This window comes from Chlorocebus sabaeus, chromosome 10, assembly GCF_047675955.1.
Source record: "Chlorocebus sabaeus isolate Y175 chromosome 10, mChlSab1.0.hap1, whole genome shotgun sequence".
Classification (NCBI taxonomy): Eukaryota; Metazoa; Chordata; class Mammalia; order Primates; family Cercopithecidae; genus Chlorocebus; species Chlorocebus sabaeus.
The window spans coordinates 36,492,446-36,508,774 of NC_132913.1; the positions used below are offsets into that span (position 1 = coordinate 36,492,446).

The window sequence follows — 16,329 nt, forward strand, 5'->3', positions numbered from 1 at the left end:
GATCATACCATTGTATTCTAGCCTGGGCCAGAGTGAGATCCCATCTCTTACAAAAAAAAAAGGTATAAATATATAATAGAAAAAATTGGGCATAAGTTTTGTCTTTTATATTTGCTCATTTGAATGCATATATGGAAACATTCCAGTTCCCTCCCACCTCCTCATCTGGGTTCAAGACTCATGTTGTCATTATTTCATCAGCTGGTAGGACTGTCTTCCAAACAGGTTAAATGGCACAGAGTCTTCATTGTGGATATGTTGAATGTGTGAATGCTACAGCCTGCCAAATACCCTGATATATGCCGGTGTTATAGAGAGTTCTGCCAGCTCTTTGGTAAACAGCCATTTTTGTGGAGTGATGTGATGAGGTGTATGATTTCACCAATTATTACCATTCTTAATTAGATGGGGCCCAGGTGTGTGTTAATAAAACACTAGCTCACACTCTCTGTAATGTTAACGGCCCCACCTTGACTTGATTCCAGGGATTTCATGCATTTGATATTGTTCAATTGACTGTATTGCTGTTCTATTCTGAAACGTCTCCAAACATCCAGAAACCTGCCTTTTGTTAGAAAACATTCCAGTTGTTCAAGAACGTTACTCATCATCAGCAGTGGCTCTTACCTTATCTTTTTTATCTCTGGTAGGCTGATTATTCTGAGTGCAAACCTTTTCACTGTTCCAGAGAGGAGCCTGACAACCACGTTCTCTTTCTTAAGGTAAGAATGGCAGCTGTTACAGCAGCCTTCGGCTTTTCATCTGGGAGCTCCGGTTAGGTTGTTGGGAATGGACTCCTGAAAGTCCTGGGATCGTGTCTTTTTCCCATCTCCTCGGCAGTTTGCTGGGTTTCCCATCCTAAGCCCTCACTGCTCACTGTGATCCTGCGGTTTGGAAGCCTGGCTTGAGCTTAAGTTACAATTCTGGTGAACCAAAAAGGGGAGTCCCCATGCTCAGCGAATGGTTAGTAGATCAAAGACTTCTCTGCTTACCACAGAAGCTAATTTGGTCAATTGAAAGAGAACTTCCTCAGAGTAGTCTTCTCAGTGGTGGATAGGGGGTGTGTCGGGGATGTGGAGCAGTGTTCAAAAGTGTCTGCATTAAATGAAATGCATTGCTAAATACACTTAGAACACATGTGCACTAATTATTGAGCATTTGTAGTTATAGGACCTTTACATGTTAAGCCTTAGAAAATATTTAGTGATCTAAAACAGGACAAGAGTGTTACCCCAACAAAGAAGAGAGACAGGATGGATGGACGTGGGCACATTGAAAGTTATGTGTTTAATTGATGATTGCTTTTTACTTGATGCATTTTGCCTTTTGGTTTTAGATGTGGTGCTTATTGCACAGGCTGACCAGGTTAGTGTGTCAGGCCTGACTCCATTGTTTTAGGTGAAGACATCAAATCAGAGGTCTGGTTTTTCTGAGAGCAGGTGGCAAATGCCAAGGAATGCTTGTGTGAGGCTTCAGGGACTGGGCCTGGTTGTCTCAGTGGTCTTCTTGGCTATCAAGACTATCAACTACAAGCCAAGAGGCCTTCTGCCTGTCAAACAGGCCTCCCACTTTGCATCTGATGGCTGGAAGAGAGGGAGGAAACATGCAAAGGAAATCATTTAAGATTATGTGCTGATCTGGCCAGGGCCATGTTTATGTTCCTGTTTCTTGCCTAAAGAGCAGATTGAATTGTTAGCCCCTGTGTGTGTTAATTATATGTTTCAAGTACAAAGCAGCATTCTGTAAAATATCTACTAAGATGCCTTTCTAAATGGATAACATTTTATGACGCTAATAAGGTCCAAGGCAACAAGCAGGAATTTGTATATTATCATCACTCTTTTCCCCAGGGCATATTGGGTGGTATGTGAGCTGTAACTTCCACTTGAGAATCTGCTAGTAAGAAACCCAAAGGACATGAAGATCAGAGGAATGACGGTGTAGTCATAAGACATATGGGAACATTGGGTCGTTTTCCAAAGCAAGGAAACGTAATTCATTGTTAGTTACAGTGTTAAACAATGTCAGGATCATCATCATCATCACCACCACTGTGGTGGTAAGATGTAACTCTATTATTAACCATCTCTATCACCACCATCACTACAGGTAACATTTATTCATTCTTACTGTCTACCAGGCAACACCCTAAGCATTTTGTACGCATTCTATCACTCAATCTGCACAGCACTCCTGTAAGGAAGGGTCTATTAATATCCACCTTTTACAGTTGAGGAAACTGAGGCTTACCTAAGAGATTAGTAAGTTGCCCAAAGTTAGACAATCAACCCAAAAAGTGGCAGAACTGGGATGTAACCAATTAAACGGCACCGAATGGGGCCAACCAACACGGAGTATTTACGACTGGGCTTTACTCAATGTCCACACTCGCCCCTGCTCATGTTCCCTTTTGCCCCAACCACCACCTACTATTGACACTCTAGCTATCTCTTCTGCCTGAAGGTAGCCAACAAATTCAAGAGCATTTTAGTAGTTCAAGATCGTTAAAGTATATTTGGCCTATGGAGAACAGCAGAAAGAATTAAGAGTAAAAATCACTCAATTTTAAAAGATGCCACTTTAGTCATGAACACTTTAGTGCATTTTGCTGTTGTTTTCCCCTTTATATTGACTTTCTTCACATAGTCTGTATGTACTTAAGTTTTGAACTTTAAATGTAACACAAGTCGTTTCTTGTGCTTTTGCCTATTTTAATGGCTGCTGAGTACTCTATTAAATGTGTGTGGTTAGAGAGCCTTAAGTCTACACCACAAGAAGTTATATCCTTGACTTGCTCCTACATGATAAGTGTGGAGCTTCTGCTCACCGTATATGATAGCTAATTTCTGTTTTCTGGGCAACTGGGTTGGAATTGTGGGGTGCCTGTATCCCCTCACATTGTAAATACCTTGCGTCTTGAGAGGGGTCTCTGTGGGGTGGGGCAGGAGTCCTGCTTGCCTGGAGCCCAGATTCAGCTCCGCGCCAAAGCTAGCTGCAAGTTCTTGGGTAAGTTACTTTATTTTATGGCATCTTCATCTGTGAACATCTCATCAGCTCTGTGATTCCACACAGTCAGGAGTTTTCTGAACCCTCTTGATTCATAACCTGAGGAGTTTCAATAGATGCAGCAATTTTGGTTGGGCTGAGTGGAGTTACTCTGAGATGCTTAAGCAGGGAATTTTGTTTTTCAAGATGATCAGACCTGTAAGCTCTTGGAAGGAGAGGTGTCTTACTTTTATATAATTCTTACCATTCTCGCTTCTGCACCCTCAACAAACTTTTTCCTCCATGCTGACATACCCACAAAATAGTACAAGGTATGAAATCAACAAACAGATGAATAAATAAGTAATGCACAGACAAAGGCTACCAGGCTTGTGTAATAACCTTTAGCACCATGGCTGTCCAGCTTATCAAATAATTGCATAAGATTGTTTTCATTTCAATGTGGTAGCTTTGTTTATAACAAATGGAGACTTAAGCTTCCAGAGCCTCTCATCACATATTTCAGAGTAATTTCCCTATAAATTTGGGTATCAGTTCTTCCCTCATGTTACAGGTGAGGGAACATTGATTTATGGAACTTGCTATTTTTACCCCTGTGCCCTGGAGTGAAGTAACCTTTTGCTTAGGTCACAGTAAAATCAAAGCTTAAAATGTAATCATTCTCTTGTGTTGGGAAGGGAAGACTTTCACTCTAACCTGTGGGGTCAACAACTGGGTCTATGAAATAAACTGACAACAGGCAGATTACCAGGAGAAAAGGTATGCAAATTTATTATATGCATGAGTGCATCATAGGGAAAAAAAAAAAGTCAATATCCAAAGATACAGTCAGATTTAGGAGCTCATATATTCTCTTTGCAGGAGAGAGGGGAGGAGGGATGTAGGCAACTAAGGGAAGAGTAAATGATTTTTTGGGAAGATGAATGGGCCCGCAGAAGAATAGATGGGAGATACGGTAGTTTGTGACAGAGTTTGTCTGGGTGGGGTGTGTGTTCTAGTCTCCTGACCTGTGATAAGAGTTAATCTCCCCTGGTTGATGAAACTTCTGTAGAGGGAATTGATGACAACCTAGTTTCTTTTAGAGTGTCTGTCTGTCTTTAGGCAGATAAGGGGAGCTCAGAGAAAGCCTCTCTCTGCATTTGCTGTTTTTCGAATGCCTTCAGCTCAAAATAATCATACTAATACAGCCTGTTTTGGAGTGGCATATCCTGAAGTCCTTCACTTGCTTTGACCAGCAGAATAAAATGAAGGCATTCAGGGCTTCCTGCATTCTTGGAACCACATATCTGGACCATGGAAATGACACAATTGGTTCTGACTTGGCTCCCCTGATTCTCCCTTAGTGATGCTGACCTTGAATTTTCTGACTCATGCCATGAAGGTATCTACCCACACTGTTGTGCAATATCCAAGACCCAGGAATAACACTGCTTCTAAGGAAGCCAAATTCAGGCATTTCTGGCTTTGTATTCTATTGCAGACTAAAAGGAACAAACAAAATCCTGTATTCCCACGATATCCCTCTACAAGGATCTAACTTGGCACCCTACCTTGGTGCTGAAAGCTTGCCTCCATCTTCCCAAATGTGATCAGTAATTGGTCTTCGCTTTTTCCAAGTGAATGTGCTGCCTCACTGGCCCTAGGTCAGTGAGATAAGAGCTTGGAAGCACCATGTGATGGTTGGTAAACCTGCTGGCAAATAACCAAGTGGCCTGGTTTTATGTGTGTGTGTTTGAAATGCTATTGATAATAAAGCCTTATTTGTATCAGCGAGGGCTCTGCATCAGTTATTTATTGCATAACAAACCACCTCAAACATAGTGGCTTAAAACAACAACTGTTTAATTTGCTCATGATTCTGTGGGTCAGCAATTTGGGCACTTTTACTAACATTTCCATTTGGGCTCAGCTGGGTGATTCTTCTGTTAGTTTCACCTGGGGTCACTCATACCCCTGCGCTCAGCTGGTACCTGGAAGCTAGGTGATCCCCTCTAGGGGATCTCAGCTGGGATGACTCATTTCTGCCCATCGTCTCCCCCTCCAATAGGCTAGCTCAGCCTCCTTCACATGACAGACTTTCTGGCAAGAGGACAAGAGCAAAAACTGTAAGTTAAACTCAGAAATTACACAGCCTCTCTTCTGCCACATTTTGTTGGTCAAAGAAAGCTACAGGGCCAGCCCAGATTCAAGGGGAGGGGACTGGAAATAGACTCCACCTCTAACTTGGAGTAGCTGCAAAGAATTCATGGCCATTTTGAATTTATTGCAGGCTCTTAACTTTGTTATAAAAGCAATCTGAAATTACTTTAAAATTATTTTATTTTGTCTTTTAAAAATCCTGGAATAGGGATGGTCTTGTCAGCCCATCTGAGAGAAGTCTGGAAAGTGGAGGTCTTCATTAATGTACCTAAGAATATAATAAAGTTAATAACAACACAAGCAGGCACTAATATTGTTTTTACTATATGCCCAGCACTACTAGAAGTCCTTTACATATCATAATTCATTTGATCATTACAAAATCTTATGAATAGGTATGATTTTTATCCCTAACTTATAGGTGAGGAAACTGAGGCACAGAGAGGTTAAGTAACTTCCCTCAAAGTCATACAGCTAAGTGGTAGACCTGGGATTCCACTGCAGGAGGTCAGGCTTCAGAGTCTGCATGTTAACCTAATGCTTCTTGAGTTAATGGAAATTACATCTTCCTGACTCTTAGCAGAGTTCTGTCTTGGACTGTGTGGTTTTTCTAGAGACAGGGGGATTGGCTATTTAGAGATGGTTGCTAGGCCTTTCTGGGTACACCCAAGTGACCAAAAATGGTTATGTCACATTATAGGAGACCCTAATTAGATGTAATAAAGACACTCATTATGCCATGGAACACAGAGTAATGAGCCCAACGGTATTTCCTGGGGATAGGGGTGGGGGTAGAGGGTTCTTATTCTTCTCTTTGGTTGACAGGCATTTGAAGAATGAGGATATTTAATAACGCCCTCTATAACCTTTCAGATAGCCTCTTATTTTTTGGCTTCAAGTAATCCGAAAGACTTAGCCCCAAAGAAAAGAATGTTGTGCTTATTTAGCTTTTTGTTTAAGGACTATCCCAAGGAAAGGGTGGGTTGATAGTCTTTTTAATCTATGGTTTGTTGAACTAAATTCAGTCCAGTGTCCAGGTAGAACAGGTGGTTTATCTAAGAAAAATGACAAATTTTGCCGACATTTTTGAGGTCATCCTTGCAGCCATGAATAAAGTGACTCATAGTACCAATATGAGTTACAATGAGAAGTTACTTAACCTCTCTGTGCCTCAGTTTTCTCATCTATAAATTAGGGACCCTTTCTGTTTGAGGGGCATAGAACACATATAGGAGCCAGAACTAGACTTGCGTCTCCAGGATGGCCATGTCTTACTCTCCATTTAGCTCTGGAGTGAGGGACAGACTGCCAATCTAAGACTTAAGGGAAGTCACTCTGGCTGTCTAGCATCTTATCTCCCTTAAATCCCATCCTTGTCTCTTGACTCTACAACTGGCCTCCTTCTGACACCCTCTTCGTCTTATGTGGGCTCAGGTTGGCATCAATGTCTGTTCCATTGCTACCAAGAGTGTTTGCTACAACTTTGCACTCGTGAGAACTTTCATGTTCACCCTAATGTGAACTCCAGCTAGAATCTGACCTGGAAAATGGGCAATCTGGACATGCATGGCCCCACCAGAGAGGAGAGATCACAGGTTGGGGACTAGGGAGACCCAGGCTGCAGACTGCCCCGCCCGTCCCATCATCGCTCACCTTCCCACACTAAAAACTCCTCAGAAGGACAGCTTTCTTGCTTGTCGACCACGACATCCTAGGGATATTTTCCCCATACCATTGGAAACTCTGTTACCTTCATAATCTTTTCCTTCAACTAATCTTGAAGAGTTTACAATCCTCTCCTGCATCAAGTACTTTTTTTTTTCTCTTGTGGATGCTCACTTTCCTCTTTTCTTATTCAAACCAGCTGGGACAGTTTATCCTCTAGCATAGAAATGAAAACCTGACAGGCAGGTCTCTGCAGTAGAGATCGGGATGGTTCTCTCTCCAAACAGTGTTTTACTGTTGGCTGCTGCAGCTGAATAGCTCAGCCTGCCATTATGACAGAATGGCCCAGAACAGACCACAGGCAGGAAGCGTCTTTTGTTTCAGAGGGCTTTGGAGCTGTTTTTACCCTACCATAAACTTAATTGCTTTCTGTGATGTATCTGGCAAACCTACCAGTGTCCTTTTTGCTGCCTCCTGTTTGGTCAATCAGGACTACCAAAGCCTGCAGCTTTGCTTTTTAGGAGGTTTGGTTGATTAACATGAGTTTGCCTTTGGCTTTTGCTAACATTGCCTATTTTGGGGCACTAGTGCTGCCCAGGAGAAGGATGTGAGTGTGGTATGTGTGTGGTGAGGTATAGATGAGAGACAGCTGGGTCTTCTGGGACAGTGGGGGAGCAGGCATGATTTAGTGGGCTCAGAAAATTGTGGTTTACCACAGGGTCCTCAACGTGCATGAGTAAGTCATCGTGCTTCCTGAAAGGGAGGTTTTATTCACCTTGTCCCCATAGAGGATGTTTCAGATGTGGCAATTCCTTTAAATCACTGCAATTCTGACTCACCCTAGGATTTCTGGGTTTAATTGTTCCCCTTTCTTGTTGGTTTTATGACCAGTGTTGCAGGAAAGACAATACTTGAAACTCTGTGGGAGCCCCTTCTTTTGATTTTTTTCTTTGCAGTGATGATGATTGCTTAACAATAATAAACATAGAAAGAGGGGTTTTTTTTATGTTTGTTTTTTGTTTTTTTATAAAAGAACTTTGGGCCAGGTGTGGTGGGTCATGCCTGTAATCTTTGGGAGGCCTAGGCAGGTGGTTCACTTGAGGTCAGGAGTTCAAGACCAGCGTGGCAAACATGGCAAAACCCCATCTCTACAAAAAATACAAAAATTAGCCAGGTGCAGGGGCATTTGCCTGTAGTCTCAGCTACTCAGGAGGCTGAGGCAGGAGAGTCACTTGAACCAGGGAGGCGGAGTTTGCAGTGAGCCAAGAGATTGCACCACTGCACTATAGCCTGGACAACAGAGTGAGACTCTGTCTCAGAAAAAAAAAAAGAACCTTGCTCTAGGCTGGCTCTTGGCGAGGAAGACGAACTGGGGATGGTGCTTTGAATGGCTAAAGGCATATTTACACATTTGCACATGCACCCGTCAGATTCCAGTCCACAGTAGCAGCCACTTTAGCAACGTTCTCATAATCCTCAGTGGCACCTTCTTTAAAGCTTGTTATCAACAATCCAACCAAAGCATTGCATTCAAAATTTAACCTTAAGCTGCTCTTGAAATTTTATCCTCAGGAAGTCTTTCTAGAATGGAGATGAAAACCTCTTCTGTGTCTCAACATGGCAAGCCCATGCATGATTTGCCTGTTCTCACCATAGTCATGTCCATATTTAAACTGTGAATATTGAGGTCTGTCTGCTATCAGCTGTGTCTCCCCATGCCTGTTCTCTGAATGTAGGTCCTTGCTAGAAGAAAAAGAGTAAAGGTTGTTACTCCTGGATGGCAGATGTGTGTAACCGCCAGATAGACGATGAATGAATGTGTTTGGACAATAATGTAACCTGCAGCACACACTCTGATCATAGGGGCCTAACTTCTCTTTTGCATTAAGCCTCAGGTATGCTTTGATCAAACGTGTGGTCAAGTCTTTTTAGGTTTACTTTGGGGCCTTAGCAGGGTACCCAAACAGACTGTTGCCAAAATCACACATGGTATGAGCCTATTAGGTATTATCTAACAAAACTCTCATGGACAACAATTATGTAGACAGTTACTTGTCATCTATTAAATCAGTGTATTTTCTATAGGTTTTTAAATAGTGCTTCATTTGTAATTAAACTGTATTTTAACATATCCCCTCAAAAAGGGTAAATTAGAGTAATGCAGCATGGAAATGGTAAGGAGATTCAGATTAATTAGGAAATGATTAATTCAGATTAATTAGGAAATACCCTAATTCATTCATGGACCTGCTCTTGGGGGTCTAGGTGAGAGACCCAGCTGTCTCTCACCTGTCCGTCTTCAACACACACATCACACTCACGTCCTTCTTCTGGGCACCACTGATTCCCCAAAACAGACAATGTTAGCAAAAACCAAAGGCAAACTCATGTTAATTAACCAAACCTACTAAAAAGCAAAGCTGGCAGGCATTGGTAGTCCTGATTGACCAAACAGGAGAAAGTGGTACTCTGGAAGTCTAATTGGAGCATGACCTTGAAGGGGATAAGGTTCTCAATTGTCAAGTCTTTAAACTGGACTGCCATTTTAGAGGCTTTTACTGTTCCTTGTCAACGTGTGTGTTTGGCTTGTTTCAAAAAGACATTGCATTAGTTGTATGCAAGGGATTCCTAAAATAACCAAGGGAGTGACCTAAGAGAGACAACCAGCTAGTGTTCCCATAGGATTTCTCTCCTGAAACTAAAGTTACACATCTCTTCTCTTCCATTTTTCACCTATCTTCAGTCGATCCCTGTTATCACCAGAGGCCAAATGGATAGTTCTGGGGATTGTTTTTCTTGAGTTGTGAGCTGAAATGCAGACTTTAAATACAGGGTTTTAAGATGTTAGGGAGGAAAGCGACATTGATTTATTTGTTCTGTTCCCTGCCAGCCTGAGAAACCTGTCCCGTCAGGTAATGAACAACTGTTCTTATCCTAACTAGCAACTTCAAGAGAGTGATTACTCATCCCATCATTACCACTCCCCCTGAGTCATCCAGGCTGGTGCATTTTGGTTTCCACTGAATAAAAATCTCCAGGCAATGGGAGTCTAGGGCCATGGTTTCTATTTAGTAATGTGAATTATATAAATGTGCCTTGGACATGGAAGCTGTGGCTCCTTCTAGAAAGATATTTCATAGGCCCAGGTCTTCAGCCATGTCTCTATTTGAGAAATTGTATTGGTCAGTATTGCCAAAAGTGGACATCTTAATGGTGAGTACAGAGTGATTATATGAGTGACCAGCTGATACAGCTAGTCTGGTTGGTCACAAGGGCAAAGATACAGCTATGAAAATGGATAGCTATTTGCCTGTACCTCTTGCCTGTAATTTCATAGTCATGTTGCATGTTAGCCACTCAGTATTCATGGGGGATTTTAGTAAACCTTTTTTCAGGCCTTGTTCTGTGACAGTGCTGAGAGGGCATTCACACTTGACATGTGCCATCATAGATGAGGAGTATTGAAAGGCAGCTGGAGTCATTTCCATTTTACAAATACCATCTGTCTTCTATCACGTCACTGTTCTCTGTGCTATTCTTAGGTCCTGTTGTGCCTGATTTGGGAGACAAATGTGAGACTGCATTGTCCTGGATTGAATTTGGATGTATGGGTAGTTATAGAAATCATATTGATAGCCATGTGTGTTCAGTTCATTTCAAGGTTCAGTTTATTTCAAAAGTCTTAATATTTATTACAGATCTAGAGACACATAGCTTTGAGTAGGGGCTGTATTTTGAAACATCATGGCTTATGGGAGAACCTGGCATGTAGAAAATCAAAAGGAAATACTCAAGGCAGAATGCTGAATGTAAGTTTGTGGGTTAATAGAAAATCCTACCTTTTTTCTACAGATTCTCAACTAATCCTTCCTAGGTTTAAATAAAACCAACAGTCACTGTTATAAGAGCTATCCTGTCACCTTTCTGTGTCTTCAGGCACTTGAAATAAATACATCATTAAACAACATCAGAATTAATCCAAGGCCCTTTAGACTTTAGACAGAGCTCCTTGGGGCAGGAACCTTGTCTTCTTCATCTTGAATCCTGAGAACTAAGAAAAATAAATGTTTTATAAGCAGGCATATATGAAATAATTAGTAGCTGTGAAAATAAAACAAATGGTGATCCTGAAGCCCTGGCGGTTTGCCAGCATGTCCTGTTGGATCAGTGTGAGATAGGACCTGGTTGCAGGTGGGAGCAGCCACTCTGGTGCTCTCGGATAAGGCCTGAATGGAAAGGCAATAATGTGTGCCCAGGAGCGGATTGACTTTACCATTGCCTGTGATTCCTGTGTTGAAATAGGAAGGCTCAGCCCAGGTAAATGCTAAGGAAACAACACCAAGTCTTTTATTACTCTCCACAACATTTATAACCAAGTCCTATTCCATGCTCTTGTCCTTGAGGCATTCTGACAGTCATTTTAATGATTTATTTTCTTTTTCATAATCAAAAAACAAATAAAATATTTTATTACCTTTTGGGTAAACTTGATGTCTTTCTCCTCATTTCATCACTTTCTGGGTCTACAAAATTCCCCTTCCCTTTCAATTTTTATAACTCAAGGATAGGAATTCTGTTTTTCTCATTCCTTATGTGAGAGCTTTTTTTTTGAAGTCAGATTTTTTTTTTTTTTTGATCCCATATCCCCAGTCTATTTTCTTGTTGTTACTTTATATCTGTGAGTGGGATGGGTGGAGAGGAAAGGAGTATATGGAAAAGAGGACTCAAGAAATGCCACATGTTTACAATAACATATGGATGGCAGGGAAAGGGTTTGAATGAGAAAAATATTTTTTCAACGCTCTTCTCCACTATTTAAAGATGTAAGAACATTGGCACTATGCTGCTGAAGATGTGTTGGTTTAGGGAGAAAACACTCTACTACTGAAATTTGCTCTGTGGTTTCTTTCGCAGGATCTACAATAAAAACTGGTGATCTATGTGAGAGCCCAAGGCATTGTGATTCCCCTCCATCCTGAATTGCATGTCTTCAATTCAAGCACCCTGCTTTATGGCTCCCAGGCCCCTGGTTTCTACCCTCTGCCCTTTTGGCTCATTTCCTCCTCAATTTCCATATGCTTCTGTATTAGTTTGTTCCCAGGCTGCTAACAAAGATATATTGAGACTGGGTAATTTATGAAGGAAAGAGGTTTAATTGACTTATAGTTCAGCATGGCTGGGGAGGCCTCAAGAGACTTACAATCATGGCAGAAGGGGAAGCAAACATGTCCTTCTTCACATGGCAGCAGGAAGGAGAAGAATGAGCAAAAGAGGGAGAAGCCCCTTATAAAATTACTAGACCTTGTGAGAATTCATTCAGTATCACAAGAATAGTAGCATGGGGATAGCCACCCCAGTGATTCAATTACCTTCTACTGGGTCTCTCCCATGTCATGTGAGGATTATGGAAACTACAATTCAAGATGAGATTTGGGTGGGGACACAGCCAAACTGTATCACCCTCCTTCCATTAAGGTATCAGCAGCAGGATCTCCTCCTTCAGACCAGTCATCATGGGCTTCAAAACCTACCCGACCACATGCGTGGATTTGTAAGGGCAAAGCTCTTCTTGGAGAGGTGATTTCAGGTCAGAGTTGATACAGCATGTGAGTTGATACATGCCTTGTTCAGTGGTCCAACCAGGACATCTGTTCTGTGAACCTCCTAATCAGAACTGGATGTAATATTCCAATGGTGATCACACTCATCATGAAGGTCTGGGATGCCTAGATAGCTAGTAAAACAGTATTTCTGGGTGTGTCTGTGAGGATGTTTCTAGAAGAGATGAGCTAAACTTTAATTGGTAGATGGCCCTCCTCTATGTAGGTGGGTACTGTCCAATCCATTAAGGGCCTGAACAGAACGAAAAGGCAGAGGAGGATTGAATTAGCTCTCTCTGCCTGACTGCTTGAGCTGAGACATGGATCTTCTGCCTTCAGCGCTCCTGGTTCTCAGGCCTTCAGACTCTGACTGGAATCAACACCATTAGATCCCAGCTCTCCAGGCTCCAAACTATACCACCAGCTTTCCTGGGTTTCCAGCTTGCAGATGGGGTTTTTTGGCCTTTCTAATATCATGAACCAGTATCTTTTAATAAATATATATATATATATTCTATGGGTTGAATTTCTCTGGAAAACCCTGACTAATACAATTGTGAAGAAGAAGAATTTTGTTTGATTCAGGATGAGGTTCCATTGTGCATTAGTTTCTCTAAGCAGCAGTACTATTACTGTGTTTTTAAAAAAAAAAAAAAAAAAAAAGAAAGAAAAAAAAAGACACGGTGTTTGCAATTATTTATAATTCATATAGATGAATTGCTAACTAGCGAGGTCTTGGTTACTCTTTGCTTGTGCTGTTGATTATTTGAACCATAAGTTTATCTTTAACATCTTGTTGATTTCAGCTTGATGCTTTAGTCTATCAGGCCTTTTTTTTTTTTTTTTTTTTCATCTTGATTCTGCTATGAAACATAGTAGCTGCTATTCCTGGCTTTGTGCCATCAGTAACTTTGATAAAATGTCTTATCTTTATTCAAGTAATTGATAAAAATGTTAACTACAGTAAAGGACAGAGTTCCACAGGATACTGTTAACACATTAGGGTTGAGACTTATCTATTAAAAAAAATTATTTGGCAGCTCATAATTTGCTATCATTTCCCTAAGGATAGAATGTTCTATTTATTGCTTTGCCAAAATCTAGGTTGTGTATGGAATTTAACTGATGTAATATCTTGTCACAAAAGAAGGGAGATTTGTTTGACTTGACTTTACATTATGATACACATCCTGGACCTAACTAATCACTTCCTTTTTTTTCTCTTTGCTTACAAACCAGCTACTTATCTGCACATTAATCTGCACCTTTATTTATTGATTCAGAGATTTGTTTATTTGTGAATGTTCAGTGTTGTGTCTAGTACTCAATTTGCAAGACATGGTTCCTGCTTTCACAAACCTTATAGGCTCATTCTGTGAAGAATGTCAGTGGTAGTTTAATGGGAATAGCATTGAATCTATAAATTGCTTTGGGCAGTATGGCCATTTTCACAATATTGATGCCTCCTATCCATGACCGTGGAATGTTTTTCCATTTGTTTGTGTCATCCTTGAGCAGTGGTTTATAGTTCTCCTTGAAGAGGTCCTTCACTTCCATTATTAGCTGTATTCCTAGATATTTTATTCTTGTTGTAGCAATTGTGAACAGGAGTTCATTCATGATTTGTCTCTCAGCTTGGTGTAAAGGAATGCTTGTAATTTGCGCATTGATTTTGCATCCTGAGAATTCGCTGAAGTTGCTCTCAGCTTGAGAAGCTTTTGGGCTGAGACAATGTTTTCTAGAAAAAGCATCGTGTCATCTGCCAACAAAGATAGTTTGACGTCCTCCCTTCCTATTTGAATACGCTTTATTTCTTTCTCTTGCCTGATTGCCCTGGCTGGAACTTCCAATACTATGTAAAATAGGAGTGGTGAGAGAGGGCATCCTTGTCTTGTGCTAGTTTTCAAGGAGAATGCTTCCAGCTTTTGCCCATTCAATATGATATTGGCTATGAGTTTGTCATATATGGCTCTTATTATTTTGAGGTGTGGTCCTTTAATACCTAGTTTATTGAGAGTTTTTAACATGAAGGATGTGGAATTTTATCAAAGACCTTTTCTGCATCTATTGAGATAACCATGTGGTTTTTGTCTTTAGTTCTGTTTGTGTGATGAATTGCATTAATTGATTTGTGTGTATTGAACCAACCTTGCATCCTAGGGATGAAGCCTATTAGTTCGTGGTGGATTAGCTTTTTGATGTGCTGCTGGATTCCTGGTTGGGGGTTGGGAGGAGGGAGAGAATCAGGAAGAATATGGATACTGAGCTTAATACCTGTATGAATGGATGATCTGTGCTGTAGACTGCCATGGCACACATTTACCTGTGTAACAAACCTGCACATGCTGCACATGTACCCCTGAACCTAGAATAAGAGTTGGAAATAAAAAAATAAAGTTTATAGTCTAGGGAAGGGAAGAGATATATAATTATAATACTCTGTGCATAATCTCTTTCATCTCTGTGTGTGTGTGTGTGTATGTGTATATGTGTGTATGTAGTCAGGTGTCACTTAATGATAAGAATATGTTCTGAGAAATGCATCATTAAGGAATTTTGTCATTGCGCAAACATCACAGAGTGCACTTACACAAACCTAGATGGTATAGCCTACTGTACTCCCATGCTATATGGTATAGCCTATTCCTCCTAGGCTACAATTCTATACAGCATGTTACTATACTGAGTACTGCAGAGAGTTGTAACACAATGGGAAGTATTTGGGCATCCAATATATCTAAACATAGAAGAAGTACAATAAAAATACTGTATGAAAGATAAAAAGTGGTACACCTGTATAGGGCATTTACCATGAATAGAACTTGCAGGACTAGAAGTTGCTCTGGGCGGGTGAGTGAGTGAGTGGTGAGTGAATGTGAAGGCCTGGGACATTATTGTAGACTTTAAAAACACTATACTTAGTGTTTTTATACTTTACAGTGGCTACACTAAATTTATTAAAAATATGTTTTAATAACTAATTTTAGTTTACTGTAATTCTTTATAAACCAAAACATTTTTAATTTTTTGACTATTAAGTAATAACATTTAGCTTAAAACACATTTTGCAGGTATACAAAAATATTTTTTCTTTATATCCTTGTTCTATCAGTCTTTTTTCTTTTTTAAAATTTTTAATTTTTTTTTTTTTTTAACTTTCTAAACTTTTGTCATAAAAACTAAGACACAAACACACACATTAGCCTGGGCCTACACAGGGTCAGGATCATCAATATCACTGTCTTCCACGACCACATCTTGTCCCACTGGAAGATCTTCAGGGGCAATAGCATGCATGGAGCTGACATCTCCTATGATAACAATGCTTTCTTCTGGAATACCTCCTGAAGGACCTGCCTGAGGCTGTTTACGGTTAACTTTTTAAAACAAATAAATAAAAGTATACTCTAAAATAATAATAAAATATAGTAAATACATAAGCCAGTAACATAATCATTTATTATCAGGTATTATGTACTGTACATAATTGTCTGTGCTATAGCAAGCAGCACAGTAAGGTTGTTTACACCAGCATCACCACAAACATGTTAGTAATGCGCTGTGCTATGATGTTATGACTATGAAGTCAATAAGGGATGGGAGTTTTTCAGCTCCATTATCATCTTGTAGGACCACTGTTGTATACGCTGTTCATCCTTGACTAAGCCATCATTATGCAGCATGTGACTGTATGTGCGTGTATGCACACACGTGTGTGTTTGTGTTACTTGTATAATAAATATGGAGTTTTATAAACGTAAGAGAGTAAATCATACCTAGTAAATATATGTCCAAGAGAGCAGACAACCACCTGGTGAGCTCAGGACAAGGGAAGTAAAATTTGAACTGGGCCTTACAGAGTAAGGAGTCAATCACTAGTTTCAAAAAGTGCGGCAGGGTATTGAAACAGGGGAATAAA

General features: G+C 40.5%; 1 protein-coding gene across 4 annotated transcripts in view; it reads left to right on the forward strand.

The window, feature by feature from the left end:
- Positions 1-16,329, forward strand: part of LYPD6B (LY6/PLAUR domain containing 6B) — a 181,868-nt gene that overhangs the window by 126,331 nt on the left and 39,208 nt on the right. For 3 of the 4 annotated variants that reach the window (XM_038002147.2, XM_038002148.2, XM_073020264.1), the window contains one exon: positions 651-722. The exons of the other annotated variant lie outside the window; for it this stretch is intronic. The gene's annotated coding sequence lies outside the window, so the exon portion shown is untranslated. The remainder of the gene's footprint in view (positions 1-650; positions 723-16,329) is intronic. 4 annotated transcript variants of the gene reach the window in all.